This window comes from Bos grunniens, chromosome 14 (assembly GCF_055505025.1).
Source record: "Bos grunniens cultivar Pamir isolate PY7600 chromosome 14, Bosgru_T2T1.0, whole genome shotgun sequence".
Classification (NCBI taxonomy): Eukaryota; Metazoa; Chordata; class Mammalia; order Artiodactyla; family Bovidae; genus Bos; species Bos grunniens.
In genome coordinates this window covers 79,453,885-79,470,417 of record NC_141178.1, presented here as the reverse complement: position 1 = coordinate 79,470,417, position 16,533 = coordinate 79,453,885, and the positions used below count along the sequence as shown (strand labels likewise).

General features: G+C 51.8%; 1 protein-coding gene across 2 annotated transcripts in view; it reads left to right on the top strand.

Annotated features, from left to right (window-relative positions):
• Window positions 1–2,958: 2,958 nt before the first annotated feature.
• COL22A1 (collagen type XXII alpha 1 chain) overlaps window positions 2,959–16,533 on the top strand; it is a 230,834-nt gene continuing 217,259 nt past the window's right edge. Inside the window, exon 1 of one of the 2 annotated variants that reach the window (XM_086335603.1) lies at window positions 2,959–3,351. The gene's annotated coding sequence lies outside the window, so the exon portion shown is untranslated. The remainder of the gene's footprint in view (window positions 3,352–16,533) is intronic. The other variant, XR_015140361.1, reaches the window with a different exon arrangement.

Genomic DNA, 16,533 nt, shown 5'->3' with positions numbered 1-16,533 from the left:
TGAAAATGTGGGCAGCTTGGCATCAGAGTTGGACTCAGCAACTGGACTCAGCAGAGAAAGAGTCCAGAAGGGAAGGAGGCGAGACAGAGCTTTCTGAAATTGTCTTTGCAGAGCCCTCTGCTCACTTCTCCAGGCTCTCAGCCTCTCTTTGCAGAGATGCAGAACAGAACAAATCCTCGTGTCCATTTCTCAGAGGAAGGGCATGACCTTGTGAACCCACGGATCCGTTTTCGTGAAGAGGTTTGGTTTGGAAGAACGGCAGCGAGGAGGGGCTGGACAGCAGTCCCGAGTGTGCCCAGCCTCCTCTCTGGGCCTCGGGGTGCTCAGGTGGGGAAGGAGATGGAAGGGGAGGCCGCTGGTCTCCGGGGGTTTGTCCAGTCCAGAGAGGCCTTCATCCTGGTTTAACAGTGGCAGCAGGGATTTCCCTGGCAGTCCAGGGATTCAAACTCTGTGCTTCCATTGCAGGGGCAAGGGTTCAATTCCTGGTTAGGGAACTAAGTTCCCATGTGCTGCTGCTTCTGCTGCTGCTGCTGCTGCTAAGTCGCTTCAGTCGTGTATGACTCTGTGTGACCCCATAGATGCTGCTGCTGCTGCTAAGTCACTTAAGTCGTGTCCGACTCTGTGCGACCCCATAGATGGCAAAAAAAGGTTACCATTACATTTGATAAAAATTAAAAACAAAATAATTTTTAAGAAACCACTGGCAGCAGCAGAAGGGAAGATGGGAGACTGAGGGCTAGGGTGTGTGGTGGGGGCCGTGGGCTCTGTCCACAGTTGGTGGTCAGGACACACTCCGTCATGGTGAGGCGTGGGGCAGGGGCAGGGGGAGAGCCCTGGGCGACAGGACCACTGCAGGGCAGGGTCCCAGAGACAGTCACAATGGTGGAAGGGGCCTTCTGTCCTGTGAGCCGACCTCCCTCACTAGGTCTCAGGGGTCATCAGAGGGGAGAGGTTGTTTGTGGGACCCCACTGGGGCCGCCCCTCAAATGTGCAAGCTCGTTTTCAGCACGGGGCTCGGCACTAGCTGTTCTAGGAGCTCTCTCTCTGATCTTGGATGGTTTCCCAGCTCACCTCCCTACCATGGCCCATGGGCTCTAGAAAGCTCCCTACTGGCCAAACCCCTGCCCCACAAGTGCTCCAGACACTCCTGATCATCTGGCTCCACTCCACACTCTTCTCAGGCCTCCCCAGCTGCATCAGTCACCTGTGCCCTGCTCCCCTCTCTAGCCTGGCCCTGGCCACAGTCCCCCCACGAACCCCAGGCCACAAGGGGCCCTCAACTCCACGCTCAAGTCCTTCACTCTGCCTGGACAGCTGTCTGTGCCGTAGTGACCTATGGGCACCCTGCAAGCCTCGACCCTGGGTGCCCTCCTTCACCAGGCAGGGCAGAGGTGCTCCCATCTCTAGTCACGGCCCCGTGGTACTGACTCTGGAGTCCGGCTCCCTCTCCATTCACTCTCTAATTCATCTTTCTTCTCTGTGTCCTTCACAGCTCTTAGGACAACCTGGTCATTCAGTGCGGTGGGCTGCATCCCTGTTTTCTGTCTCCCTGTGATGATGGACACAGGCAACCTCCCCCTCCCAACCAGGCTCACCATGATACCTGGCACCTGGGCACACACGGGGCCCATGACGCCTGTGTGTTAAGTGACTGTGCCGTCTAGTCCTTTCACGCAGGTGTGATGACTCTCTTCCTAACCTCCCTACCCTACCTGTCACTCTGATAACCAGGGCACCCATGTCAGTTCGTCGCCATCCCATGCCAGGACAGTGCCCCCCACTCCCCCGCTCCCAGCACGCCTCCTGTGTTCCATTTACCTGGCACCTGACACTCTGCCTGGTACCAAGTGGGCTCCCAGTAACCACATGTGGAATGAACTGCCACAGGGGAAAAGGGAAATGAGGAGGAGGGGAAGGAAGGGGCTGGATGGCTGAGAATTCCCTGGGTCACAGATGAGCCCCACTCTGTCTGTTTATTAAATCCCTGCTGCCGAGCAGGAGGCCAAATAAAGACACCCCCGAGCTTGGGAGTCTGATTTGGGTCGAGTGGGGCTGAGGGAGGTCATTCAAATTAAGCCATGTTCTCATCTAGTTCAAAATACTCATGCCCGGCCCATTTTTAGGAACGGAGGTCAGCAAGAAAAAGCAGAAGAGCCCCTGGGGCCAGCACCTGTTCCTTCTCTTCTTTTGGAGGCTTGGCAACCCTTGAGGAAGGGAAGTGTGCTTCTCACACCCACCTGGCCCCCACCCCTGCTCTTCTGGGGGACCCCCGCAGGCGGATGACAACGGCTCTCCCTGAACTTTCCTAGTCCTCATCTCAAAATAAGGACATCAACTCACCCCTCGCCCAGGATGTTCTGAGAGCAGGGAGAGGGGCCACCTGTAGCCAGAGGCAGGCAGGTGCTGAGCCAGGAGAGGGGCTCACAGAGCGCGGCAAAAGCGAAGCCCCCCACCTCCGGCCCCCTGCCCCTCCAAACTTTCCAAACTTGCAGGCAGCTGCTGCCTAGCGAGGCGGCTATTTCAGACCAGGCTGTAAAAGGGACCGAAATACCCGCTAAAGTCTATAATTGGACGAGTTGTCAGGCCCTGTCCCGGGCTTCTGAGCGACTTCTCTTTGCCGCCTGGGGCCCGACGCTGTTCCTGCTGCCTGACCCCTCCCCAGCCTCCTGCCCCCACCCCCCAACCGCGACCCCCAGAGGGACACCCCATCCTCCTCTCCCCCTTCTTCCGGGAGCCTCCCGCCCCTCCGGCCCCTGGCACTCCAGAGGACCAGGCGTCTCCTTCTCCGCTCGCCCCGCCCCCGCCCCTTCGCCCGCCCCTTCGCCCGCCCCGCCCCTCTTAGCCCCTCCCCTCCCACTGCCCGCCTCCCTCATCGCCCCGCCCACCTCCGGGCCCCGCCCTCCGCGCTCCGGGCTGGGGATCCCACCGCCCCGGCCGCTTCGCCCCTGGGGGGACCAGAGCAGCTTTGTTCTTGGGCAGCAGCTGGGCTGGCTGCCGCTGCTGCATTTTTTTCCCCCCAAGGAGGTGTCTCCCGTTTCCTTATTTTTCTGTTTCTCACAAACTTTCTGTTTTATCCTCTAAGTGCCAAGCCTCACCTTTTTTACAGTATTTATTTAGTTAGTGGTCGGATAAGTAGCTCTCTCTCCGGACCCCGGCCGGGGCCAATTCGCCAGAGCTATTACAGGTCTAACCTAGGGAGTCAGTTTGCTAGATTGGGGGGAGGGTGGGCGGTGACACCCCCCCGCCCGGGAGGGGGCTGCCTGGGGCTCGCGGCTTCTCCAGACTCGCTTCTTCTGGATCCGCCTGGACTGGGACCCCGGCTGGCATCCCCCTGAGCCTCGCCCCTGCCAGGTAAGGCCGGCTTCTCTTCTCTGCTCGGGGCTGCCGGGGGTCACAGGGCTTCAGGCTTCCCCCATCTCCTCCGCGACCAGGAGGGGAGCGTCCTGGGGGCGTGAGCCCCGGGGGCAATGCCCTCTCCTCCCTGGGATCTAGCTCTTTCTGGAGCACCAGCACACTGAGCTCCTCAGGCAGTGTGACGTCGGTCCTGACAGGTGGGCCTGTGCTGGGCCCAGGTTCAGAGTGGGATGGAGCAAAGTCGGTGAGAAGCACCTGTTTGATTCCAGCCAAACAACCCTGGGAAACAGGAGCACAGGGTGGCTGGCGCCCGGCAGCCTGTCAGATGCAGGTTGGTTTCTGAGTTGCTACTTTTGAGTTGTTGAGACATCCTAGCTTCTTTTAACTTTCCAATAAGAAATTTGGAAGAGGAGCCAGAAAGATTAAAAAAAAAAAAAAAAAGACAAAAAATCACAAAGAGAGTGAAGTGGGGAAGGATAGTGTCCCTTTGGTTTTGCATTCAGTGTCCAGGAGCTTTGCCTGTTGGTCTCAGTTGACATCTCTTTCCTATCTGAGCAGTGTGTCTCCCTCTCCCAACTTTCTCCGGCCCAGGAAGGTGTTTTTGTTCCTTTTCTGCAAAGCCAATCTCTGCAGCAGACCTGAGCTTCTTGTCCCAGGTTATAAAGTGTAATTGAAATTAGTCACATTTTTGGGAAAATGTACCTTCCCTTCTCCCCACTCAAGTCCAGACTCAGAGATGACAGACAGGGGAGAGGCTTATCAGGCATGTCCTGAAGGGGGCGACCCCCCTGGTCCCCTCCACAGAACATCATTCCATTACTTGTCATCTTCCAGCACTTTGTATGGCACCCCTGTGGGAACACAGGTCATTCCAGCTCCCGTCTGTCTGTGTCTCATTGAGGATGTACACCCGGAAAAATCCTAGGAAGCCAGACTTGTGCTGTGAGAGCCCCCGGTGATGGGCCACGTCTTCAGACCCTTTGAGTTTAGTTCACTGAGTTGTTCCAGGGAAGTTCTAAAGCCCAGGGCTTCTATGTTGGGCTGAGTGGGGTGTGCTATCTGGTTGGCACTGATGCTGAAGAAGGTCAGGAGCCTTGCTGCTCATTTGGCTTCCTGGTCTTAACTCCGTTGCTCTCTCTGGCTGCCCTGAGCTGGGGGAGCTGTGCCCAGGGAGGTTCGGGTTCCTTATCTGCCAAATGGACATGATTAAAGCACACAGGGAGAACTCTGAGAGTGCCCGGGACCTCGTTGGCATGCGGTGGATCTAAGTTAGCTTCTGCTGCACAGACCCGGGGAGGGGGTGGCATCAGTGGTTGTACCCCCACCCCATCCTGCATCTCCTTGTCACTCTGCTGCTCAGGGGCCAGCTGTGTGATTTGAGGGAAATTGCCACCTTGTGTCGGTGGGTGTCCTATGTCTGTCAAGAGGCTGGAAGAGTCGAGGGTTTCCTTTCCTGCAGATCTACAAGTGACTCTGGGGATCAATGGGGCCTTGAAGGGGCTTCCCAGGTGGTGCTAATGGTAAAAAATCTACCTGCCATTGCAGGAGACACAAGAGACTCGAGTTGGATCCCTGGGTTGGAAAGATCTGCTGGAGTATGAGATGGCAATCCACTCCAGTATGCTTGCCTGGAAAATCCCATGGACAGAGGAGCCTGTGGGCTACAGTCCCTGGGGTCGAAAAGAGTCAGACACAACTGTCGGAACACACGCACACACCTCCTTGGGGCCTTGAAAATGTTGGGAGCAGAAATTTGTAACTTTTTTTTCCCCCTGGAGCTTCTTCAAAGTTTCGTCAGGTTCTCGAAAGTTTTTTCATTATTTACAAAATGGTTAAGGAAGTGGCCTACAGGCTGATCCAGCCCTCAGATAGTCTTAATGCTTCTTAGGAGCATTTTGCATTTGTTTTGATTACTTTTCAACATAAACTGAATCAGGAGATTTCATGTACACATCTTAATCTCTGGCTTCTCTTGAAAAGTGAGAAGATGGGACAGCCTTGGGCTTGTGTCCCAGGGAGGCCGTCCATGTGGCTGCCCACCAGCCAGGCGGATGCCCCCTGGTCATCCACGGTCATCGGTGTGACTGGTGTGACCGGCAGGGGGCTTGCCCCCTCTGGACTGGAAGGTCCAGCTTCTCTCTCTCCCTCTGGCTCCATTCTAAGAGGATTGCAGATAAGCAGAGTCACTTTCAGAGAGAATGCAGGCTGCCCTGGGAACAGAGCTGTGGACTGTAAGAAAGAGCCTCTGTTGCGGAGGAGAGAAGACCCGTGGCTGATGGAGTCTGCGGGGATGCTGTGGAGAAGAGACAGCTGACCCACTCTCTTGGTCCCCAGAGGGTGGAAGCAGGAGGACCGGTGAATGAAATTTCACTGGATGCTGGATTCCTGTCCAGTGGGAATATCGGGTCAGAGACAGGAGGGGTTCCCCTGGATTCAATCACTGGGGGACGAGGCTCCGATGCTGGAGGGATTTAAACAGAGGTTGGACGGCCATTTCACAGGGCCGGAATGGGTGCTGATCTGAACGTCGATGGCCATGTGAACATTTAAGGTCTTCTCCCAGCTTGAGGGTCTGCACTTCCTAAGTGCTTCCTTCCCTAAAATTCTGCTCATCCACTCTGGCCCCCTGCTCTTACTTCAGTGCTGCTGCCAATAGAGGCCAGCATGGGTGTGTGGTCACTCGGGTCAGGACTGTGAACTCTCTGTGGGTCATTCATTTCTTGGTTTTGTGAACAAGGAAACCGAAGGTGAGAGTCTGAATGGCTTACCTCGGGACAGGTAGAGGGAATACAAGAGCCAAGATTCAAAGCCACATCTGGGGGATCAAAGCCCTTATCACACCAACAGAAGGAGCCACCATTACAGATGCAGGCAGCTGAGGAGAACCAGAATGAAAAAAGCCCACAGGGATCTTTAGGGTGGGAAAGGTCCCTGAGGAATTCTTAGCCCATCTTCCTACTCAAGAGTGGAAGACAAGGCAGCTTGCCTGACAAAAACAGCTTTAATCATTTTTATTAAATAAATATTTTTATTAATAAAAATCAAATAACAGAAATCAAGAAAGATGTATCTGGTAAGATGAGAAGAGTACAGTTGCCCCATTTTACAGATGAAGGGACAGAGTCCAGGAGAACGTGAATGACTTGACTGTTTTGTATTTAGAGACAGAGATGGGTCTTAAATGCATGTCTACTGAGAGATGCCCGGGCATAGAGGGCTTCCCCTTGGTCTTCCTGCCCATTGTGCATGTGTGTGTGTGTGTGTGTCAAGGCCAGGCGGCCACACTGACCTCTCCTCCTTGCACTTTGCAATGAGTAAGTGAACAAATGTCCACAGGAATTGCAACGTTGAATGAGTGAATGACATGTAGCACTCCTCAGCCTTATGATTTAGCAAAATTGGTCACTTTCTTTGTGGTTTGCTAAGTCGCTTCAGGCGTGTACGACTCTGTGCAACCCCTAGACAGCAGCCCACCAGGCTCCCCCGTCCCCAGGATTCTCCAGGCAAGAACACTGGAGTGGGTTGCCATTTCCTTCTCCAAAGCATGAAAGTGAAAAGTGAAAGTGAAGTCGCTCAGTCGTGTCCAACTCTGTGCGACCGCATGGACTGCCACCCACCAGGCTCCTTTGTCCATGGGATTTTCCAGGCAAGAATACTGGAGTGGGGTGCCATTGCCTTCTTTGTGGTTTAGTAAGCACCATTTTTTATCACTTCTTCTAATCCTTTTGGTGGATGTGCCCCCCCAACTCCCCATTCCCGCTTGCTGCCTCAGCGAGCATCTTTCTGCATGTGACTTCCCCCCCTTGCGATGCCTTCCCTGAGATTATTCCTAAGGAATAGGCATTCTGGGTCAAAGGGCACGGCCATTTTAGTGGCTCTCAGGAGGTTTTGGGACTGGGCCTTCATGAGAAGCCAAAAGCTGGGTAACATCGTGGTCTGAACAGAGGGAAGTCTTGGCCGAGATCCAGGGAATGTGCCGACCAGCCCTCCCGCTGTGGTCGTGGAGCTTGTCGGAACCCTCTAGTGACAAACCCCATTTGATGGGGTTAAGTTCTCATCTGCTGTCTGCCTGCCTTAGCTTGGACACTCCCAGTTACTGTATGCTCACTACTTCTAGCTAACTCTGCCTAAGTTCTGATAGAGATGAGAACATCATTTTAATTTCTTAAAGTTGGGTTCATAATACAGTTTTGGAAAAAAAAAAAAAGCAATTTGCACATCCTTTTTGTTTGGAGCTCTCTAAAGAGAAGACTTTCTTTTAACTGCATCCTGACAGAGAGGAGCCAATTGGAACTGGTCTTGACTGCCCAGCAGCCAAGTAGCTGAAGCCAGAGTGTGCTGTATAAAAACAAGAAAAAGCAAACTGAGCTCAACAATCCATTCAACAAAGTCTCACTTGAAAATCAAACAGTGCTACAAGCTTCTTTGGGGTGATAGATTCATGACCACACAGGGCTTTACCGGATAGTCGTTCCTTTAACAGGCTCTTTCTTCTCAAGCCTGTGAGATGACCATCACAGCCACCTTGCCCCATCTCCTCTACCGGAGTCTGACTCATCTGTCCCAGCCTTTGCCTACCTTCTCCTATCCTACTCCCGGGGCAGAGAAACTGCCACCTCCCAAGGGGAACCAGTGGTTTGTTAGTGGATATCACGTTAAAATGAAAACTTTCTCCCTGCCACCTCTGTCTGTCAGCCCTTACTCCATGTTTTTGGCGGTACTTAGAATAATTAAAGGGGGCCTCCCTGGCAGTCCAGTGGTTAAGACTCTGTGCTTGCAATGCAAGGGGTTAGGTTCCATCCCTGTTCAGGGAACTAAGATCCCACATGCCATGCGGTGTGGCCAAAGAAAAAAAAGAAAAGTAGAATAATTGAAATCTCCTTTCCCATGACATTTTTTTGACCCCTATAAAAACAAGACTAATGTGACCCTAAGCCTGAGATTGGACTCCAGTTGGTCCCAGGGTATATAATCCACATTCTCCCATCACTCCTGGGGATCAGTTATGCTGCTAACCCCTGTGCAGATGGACAGCCCAGTGGCCTGTCCATCCGGGGCTTACAGATGTTTAGTCCCTCAGTAAGTAAGCAGCTGAGCTGGGACTCAAACCCATGTCTTCGTGCAGAATCCATGGGCTGAACCAAAATTCCGATCTGCCTTAAGTGTGTAAGATAAATGTATAACATTCATCCAAAGGACAATCTTTGTTCTTTTTAGAAAATATTTTTCATTAGAATGTCTTAAATTATAAAAGCAATGAAAGCATGTTTTTTAGCATTTAAATACATGTATGTTTGTTTTATTTTTTTTTTATTAGTGTATAGTTGCTTTACACTTGAAAGTGTATTTTTACAAGGGCAAAATTATTGGCAATGTCCTGTGTTTTCATCTCCCCAGCTTATCCAGTAGTAACATTCTGACAAATACCCTTTCAGAATCTTATATCCAAACATACACATCAATCAAAAATCCAACATTTGAACAATTGTAGCAACAATGACCACTACAACAAGTTTACCTACCACTGTGTCTAGCTCATAGGAGGGGCTCTGTTAATAACTGAAAGGTAGAATTGCCTGTTTTGCCTGGTCTAATGGTTTCTCTGAGGCCACTGGGCTGCGGGGCAATGGTCTTCATTGGCCTTCAGCGAAACAGACAGGCAGGATAAGACCCTGGATGGCATGTTTGCCATGGTCTCTGTGGAAACACCTACTGCAGCTCAGCTTTTCCCTTTGCTCCTGAGTTGCTGTGGGCGAGTCCGCGTGGGCTTTCCCTGCAGCTCGCTTCTCCCACGAACCCCGCCCTCCCGGTGCTCCTCGCCCCCTGCCCCCCATGCTGCCACAGCTTCACGTCTTCAACTTCTGTCATCCCCCAAGGGCTGGTCTGTTTCTGCCCCTTGCTAGTGAGTTCCTGGAGTTCACGGGTTTTGTGTTTCTTATCTCTGAATTACTAGTGTCTGCACAATGGTGGGTGCAGTAAGGAACTTAGTACATCTTTGTGGGAGGAAGGAATTTCCAAACGGTGATAATCAAGTGCCTGGCACATAGTATCCGATTAATAAAATTACAGCTTGGTTTAAATCACAAATAAGGGAGTGAAATATCAAGATTGGAAAAGTGGTACCATTATTTGCAGTGTCTGGCACAGCGTCCCACACACAGGCATGCATGGCGGATGTTAGTCCTTCCCATCAGTGTGGCGTGGTGGTGGTGGGGTGGGGGGTGAGCTCCGAGTGATGACCAGGCAGCTCTGGACCTTGGGCATTGCTGGGGGTCCCACTGAGCCCTAGGGGCCTGGATTCATGGACTGGGCTGTGTTGGTGGGTGTAAGTCTGGCTTGGGTCTGAATTTGGCCCTTCTCTTGCTTGTCTGTGTGGTCCAGGACCTTTTAGAGAATCTCTACCGGAGCCAAGGGGATAGGCTCAGAAAACACGGTGAGGGACAGCTCAGGGCCCAGAAATCTCTGGTCAGTGAGTAGATCTGACATCCTTAATGCCTGGTAGGTCAACTTGCTAGAACCTTTAGAAGGTCGTACAGGCCCCAGGATTCCCTGTCAGCCACACCAGCCTGTTCTTATGCTGGAAAAGAAAGTCCTCAACACCTGATCACAGAGGATCACCCCTCCCTCAGACGATGCACTGGCTGTACAGCACATACTGAATGTACTGTGCTAAGTCGCTCAGTCATGTCTGAGTCTTTGCAACCCGGTGGACTGTAGCCCACCAAGCTCTTTGTCCATGGGATTCTCCAGGCAAGAGAGTGGGTTGCCATGCCCTCCTCCAGGGGATTTCCAACCCAGGGATCGATCCCACGTCTCCCACATTGCAGGTGGATTCTTTACCGTCTGAGCCACTGGGGAAGCCCAAGAATGCTGGGGTGGGTAGCCTATCCCTTCTCCAGGGGAACTTCCTGACCCAGGAATCCAACCAGGATCTCCAGCATTACATACTGACTACAAATACCTATATCTCTTGCCTCTTTGGTTGGTCATTTCCTGATAGCCCTGCCCCCAGGGCTGTGTCCGGTTAGTGCTCTGAATGCCTGCTGCAGGCCAGATGTGTTTAGGGCCTCAAGGGGCAGATACCCCAGTGCCCTGAGGCCAAGCTGCCGCCGGTGTGTTCAGGCGGGGGTTTGGGTGCCTCTAGCCAACCACTCACCAAGCAGCAGGACTTACTGGAACACACTCCCCCCGGCTAATTTCTGCAAGAATACTAGACAGAGTTAGTCATCACTTTATGTAGGAGAAGAGACCTAGAGCGGTAGGCGACCTGTCCAGGGGCAAATGGCCAGATAAGAGCAGAAGCCTCTTTCGCTTGTGCTCCCCCAACTTTGTCCTCCCCTCCCCTCCCTTCCCTTCTCTGTGTCAGTGTGTTGTCTGTTAAGGCTGGGCTCTCACATCCGGCTTCCTAGAGGGTAAACACGGAGCCTTGGAGGAAAGTGGAGAATTCCTCAAACTATTTTTATCTGTTTTTATTTTTTTAACTGGAGTATAATTGCATCACAATGTTGTTTTAGTTTCTGCTGTGAAAGAAAATGAATCAGCCATGCACACATATCCCCTCCCCCTTGAGCCTCCCCGCTACCCCTCACCCCCCACCCACCCCTCTAGGTCATCACAGAGCAAGCACTGAGCTGAGCTCCCTGTGCTATGCAGAAGCTTCCCGGTAGCTTTACACATGGCAGTGTATATATGTTAGTGCTACTCTCGCAGGTCGTTCCACACTCCTTCCCTGCAGGGTCCACACGTCCGTTCTGTTTGTCTGTGTCTCTATTCCTGCCCTGCAAACAGGTCATCAGTGCCATTTTCTAGATTCCACACATACGCATTAATATGTGGTATTTGCTTTTCTCTTTCTGACTTTCTTCACTCTGTTCACCCACGTCGCTGCAACTGACCCCACACTATTTTGAATGCCTTGTTCCTCTCTGGGGCTGTGTTCCTACCATGTGCAGTCCCGGAGGCAGGAACTCTGCCTGGTTTATCTCCGTTGCCGAAGCTCTGGTGTGGGCTTGGGTGGGAGTGGGTTCCGTACTGGGCCTGTGGTGTGAGTGAGCGCCTGTGTGGGTGGGTGGTTGGTGGTGATGAGGTGGGGAGGGACGGAGGGGGTGCAGAAATGCATGACTCCCTGGGTGGAGGGCGGGCGAGAGAGCCGACTGACGAAACGGTGAGTGAGAGACCAAGCCTGCGGGTGGATGGATGCACGAGGGCCTTGTGATGCGTTAACGTCGCCACGAGTTGATCTGCCATGTGTGGACTGTTCTCAGGTGAAAAGGAAGGAAAGAGGATGGGGTGGCAGGGTTCAGTCCTCAGAGAGAACCTTTCAAGAGGCTCTTCTCTATCGCTCCTGCGAATTCTCCCACCGAGAAATGCTCAGACTGGGTTTGAAAAGCCTGACTTCACTGGACACGGCAAAGCACAGAGGTGATGAGCAGAACCCCTCCCACTGCCGCCCCCCCTGAAGGGGAGGTATTTCTGGAGCTTCCTCTTCTCCTTGGTCCTGGAGTCCCCGCACAGTGATGCCAGAACAGCGGATCCTTTGAACCACAGTGAGCCGGAGCCCTGGGAAACGCTGGGCACGAACCTCCCTGGTCCCACTGTGTCAGGCACATCTGTGCATTGATTCCCTGAGAAGGAAACTCACCCCGTGGGGGTCTCTGTTCCTGGTTCCTCCCCAGGCATCCCTGACCTTCCCCACCTACTCACACCTGTGGAGCATGGGTCCTGGAGATCTGAGAAGCTCTCTTAGAAAAAAAGAAACACCCTTTGTGACTAGACAGAGACGGTAACTCCTGTGCTCATAAGCCACATGCTTGCTCTATTCTCAGCACGTAGAAGTTTTAAGATTATATTTTTTAGTTTTTTTTTCAAAAAAATAAAAGAGAACGTGCTTTTATTATCTAAGTCAATGTAGAGTTAAGTTAGTGGAGACACTCTGTCATGGTTATGCTGATGCATGGAGTGCCTGCTCTGTGCCTGTCACCCTTCCAGGCCCTGAGACATGACCGCTAAGTCTAAGGAGCTCCGTGGAAAACACAGACCAATAAGCTGTTGTGCTTAGTCGCTCAGTCGTGTCTGACTCTTTGCACCCCCATGGATTGTAGCCCGCCAGGCTCCTCTGTCCATGGGGATTCTCCAGGCAAGAATACTGGAGTGGGTTGCCATGCTCTCCTCCAGGAGATCTTCCCAACCCAGGGATAGAACCCAAGTCTCCCACCTTGTAGGTGGATTCTTTACTGTCTGAGCCACCAGGGAAGCCCAAGAATACTAGAGGGGGTGGCCTATCCCTTCTCCAGGGGGATCTTCCTGACCCAGAAGGAGAAGGAAAAAAGATCATAGGAAATAAGATAAAATAACATAAACACTAGATGAGGGGATGGGAGGAGCCAAAGCTGCCTGAGTTCACCTCTGCCCACCCCCAGAGGCCTGGCCAGAGGGGAAATGCCTTAAGTTCAGCTCAGTCACTCCTTAGGCTCATGTATTGATGGCCCAGAAAGAGGGAGAGAGAGACAGTTATGCTGGAGCCCACCATAATACAACCTGAATCAACCCTGAATATTCGTTGGAAGGATTGATGTGGAAGCTGAAACTCCAATACCCTGGCCACCTGATGCGAAGAACTGACTCATTCGAAAAGACCTTGATGGTGGGAAAGACTGAAATCAAAAGGAGAAGGAGATGAGATGGTTGGATAGCATCACCAACTCAATGGACATGAGTTTGAGCAAACTCTGGGAGACAGTGAAGGACAGGGAAGCCTGGAGTGCTGCAGTCCATGGGGTCACAAAGAGTCAGACCCAAATGAGCTACTGAACAACAGCAACACACTACAATATCAGCTTCCCACTTGACAGGATTCAGAAGATAAGGAGGTCAGTTTTAATATTGTTTGTGAGATGATAAAACAGTATCATCCCGGGGGTCTGTGGGAGCCTGAAGAAGATAGTGACACTCCCTCTGTGGGAAATCAGAGAAGGCTTCACAGAGGAGAAGATGCATCCTAGGGGTTTTGAAGGATAAGTAGGAGTCTGCCTGGCAAGGAAAAGACTGTTGTCATCCCAGAGGTAATGACAGAGGCAGTGGCAAAGACTTAGGGCAATTGTGGGGTGTTGAAGAAAGAGGGGGAAGTTGCTGAGGCTGGAGGAAAAGGCTCATGAGGAGCCTTTTCGGTGGGGACCACGAACCTGGAAAAGGAGATCGGGACCAGACTGAGGGCCGGAAGGAGAAGGCTTTCTGCTGGGAATGACGTGAACAGACCTGTGTGCTCCAATGACAACTGTGCCCAAGGCCCTTTACAGACTTACAGAGCTTAACCCACAGGGTTACAATCTGGTTTAGATGTCAGAGTCTCACCCTCAGAAGGAAAAGTGTCTTCAGAGATTCTGGGGTCCTGGGTACCCCCAGGGCTGAGCCAGGAGCTTGGATGCTAGACTACAGCATCTCTTAAGGTAGGGGCTCCAAGTGAGGGCTGGATCCTCCCTTCAGCTTCCTCACCCGAAGATGGTTAACGTCTCTCGGACACCGTGCAGCTCCAAGAGTGCAGGATTCTGAGATGTTCTTAGTGCCTTGAGAGGTTGCCAGCACCTGGTTACTGGGGGCACTCAGGCTTAGGTGGAAGCATGAGAGGGGCTGAGAGTGGATTCAGTTCAGTTCAGTTCAGTCGCTCAGTCACAGACTCTTTGCGACCCCATGGACTGCAGCACGCCAGGCTTCCCTGTCCATCACCAACTCCTGGAGTTTACTCAAACTCATGTCCATTGAGTCGGTGACACCATCCAACCATCTCATCCTCTGTCATCCCCTTCTCCTCCCACCTTCAATGTTTTCCAGCATCAAGGTCTTTTCAAATGAGCCAGTTCTTCACGTCAGGTGGCCACAGTATTGGAGTTTCAGCTTCAACATTAGTCCTTCCAATGAATATTCAGGACTGATTTACTTTAGGACGGACTGATTGGATCGCCTTGCAGTCCAAGGGACTCTCAAGAGTCTTCTCCATCACCACAGCTCAAAAGCAACAATTCTTTGGCTCTCAGCTTGCTTTATGGTTCAACTCTCACATCCATACATGACCACTGGAAAAACCATAGCCTTGACTAGACAGACCTTTGTTGGCAAAGTAATGTCTCTGCTTTTTAATATGCTGTCTGCTGCCGCCAAGTTGCTTCAGTCGTGTCCGACTCTGTGTGACCCCATGGACTACAGCCTACCAGGCTTCTCTGTCCATGGGATTCTCCAGGCAAGAACACTGGAGTAGGTTGCCATTTCCTTCTCCAATGCATGAAAGTGGAAAGTGAAATTGAAGTCACTCAGTCGTGTCTGACTCTTAGCGACCCCATGGACTGCAGCCCACCAGGCTCCTCCATCCATGGGATTTTCCAGGCAACAGTACTCGAGTGGGGTGCCATTGCCTTCTCCCAATATGCTGTCTAGGTTGGTCATAACTTTTCTTCAAAGGAGTAAGTGTTTTTTAATTTCATGGCTGCAGTCACCATCTGCAGTGATTTTGGAGCCCCCCCCAAATAAAGTCAACCACTGTTTCCACTGTTTCCCCATCTATATCCCATGAAGTGATGGGACCAGATGCCATGATCTTCGTTTTCTGAATGTTGAGCATTAAGCCAACTTTTCCACTCTCCTCTTTCACTTTTATCAAGGGGCTCTTTAGTTCTTCTTCGCTTTCTGCCATAAGGGTGGTGTCATCTGCATGTCTGAGGTTATTGATATTTCTCCCAGCAATCTTGATTCCAGCTTGTGCTTCATCCAGCCCAGCATTTTGCATGATGTACTCTGCATATAAGTTAAATAAGCAGGGTGACAATATATAGCCTTGACATACTCCTTATCCTATTTGGAACCAGTCTGTTGTTCCATGTCCAGTTCTAACTATTGCTTCCTGACCTGCATACAGATTTCTCAAGAGGCAGGTCAGGTGGTCTAGCGTTCCCATCTCTTTCAAAATTTTCCACAGTTTGTTGTGATCCACACAGTCAAAGGCTTTGGCATAGTCAGTAAAGCAGAAATAGATGTTTTTCTGGAACTCTCTTGCTTTTTTGAGGATCCAGCAGATGTTGGCAATTTGGTCTCTGGTTCCTCTGCCTCAAGCATGGGGCAGTGGGGGAGTTTGGAGTAGACCACTCTCTCAGACAGAGGTCTCATGTGGTGGTACAGAAGGTACTGTTGACTTGAAACAAGTGCTAGAAAGGGCTCTCTGGTAACTTCCTTTAATTGAGTGCTCATAGCTTTTTTTTTTTTTAATTGACTGGCAACCGGGCACTGTGGTAGGGACCCTAATCCTTCCCATAAGCTGATGGGGCAGGCTAATCCCCTTGTTACAGACGAGGCGCGGAAGCTTAGACAGTAGCTGAGATCATGGAGCAAACCTGACAAGTGCTGGACCCGGGAACCGAACTCTAGTCTGTCTGGCCCCACGGCCCGTGGCTCTCTGTTGACTGCCAATCTCAGCTCTCACCGGGGCTGAGAGCTGAGATTGGCAGCGGGGGACACCGCTTAAGACTCCTCACTGTCCTTCCCCCCCAAAATGAGGACTCTACTGGGTCGGCACCTCCCAAATCAGAGTGGGCACTGCAGCACTATTTATATGCATTGCTTCATCAGACCAGACGCTACTCAAAATAAGTTAAACAGAAATATCTCTCTGTGTCCTCAGGACCCTGTAATCGGAGACAGTCTCTTGTAAAATGAACTGAGACAGTCTATTTGGGGTGGGGCGGTGGAGAGAGAAAATAAAGAACAAAATCAAGAAGAATTCAGTACTGAACATGAAAGAGAGAAGAACAGGGTTACGGCAGCTGTCGGATGTTTGCACAGACTCACAGAGCCATCACGGGCCTTGAGTGGTTTCTGGTGCGGATGGTGGGGCTCTCTCAAGGGAAGGCATCCTTCTCTGTGCCGCCCCATTGGCCCAGGAAGGATGCAGGGGTGCGGTATCTGGATGGACTTTGGAAGTCAGCCCCTGGAAAGGGATTCTGGGAAAGCCAGTCTAAGCTGAGTTGTCAATCAAACATGAAAGGAGGGGAAGAGGGGAAAAGACACAGAGCAAGGAAGGAGATTAAGGACCCGGGGTGGGGAGGGCACTTGGAAGGGCCTGGGTGAGCGCGAGATGGAGCCATTATCTGCAGAGCCATATAAAGTCCAAGGCCTGTCTGTGGTTTGGAAGTGAAA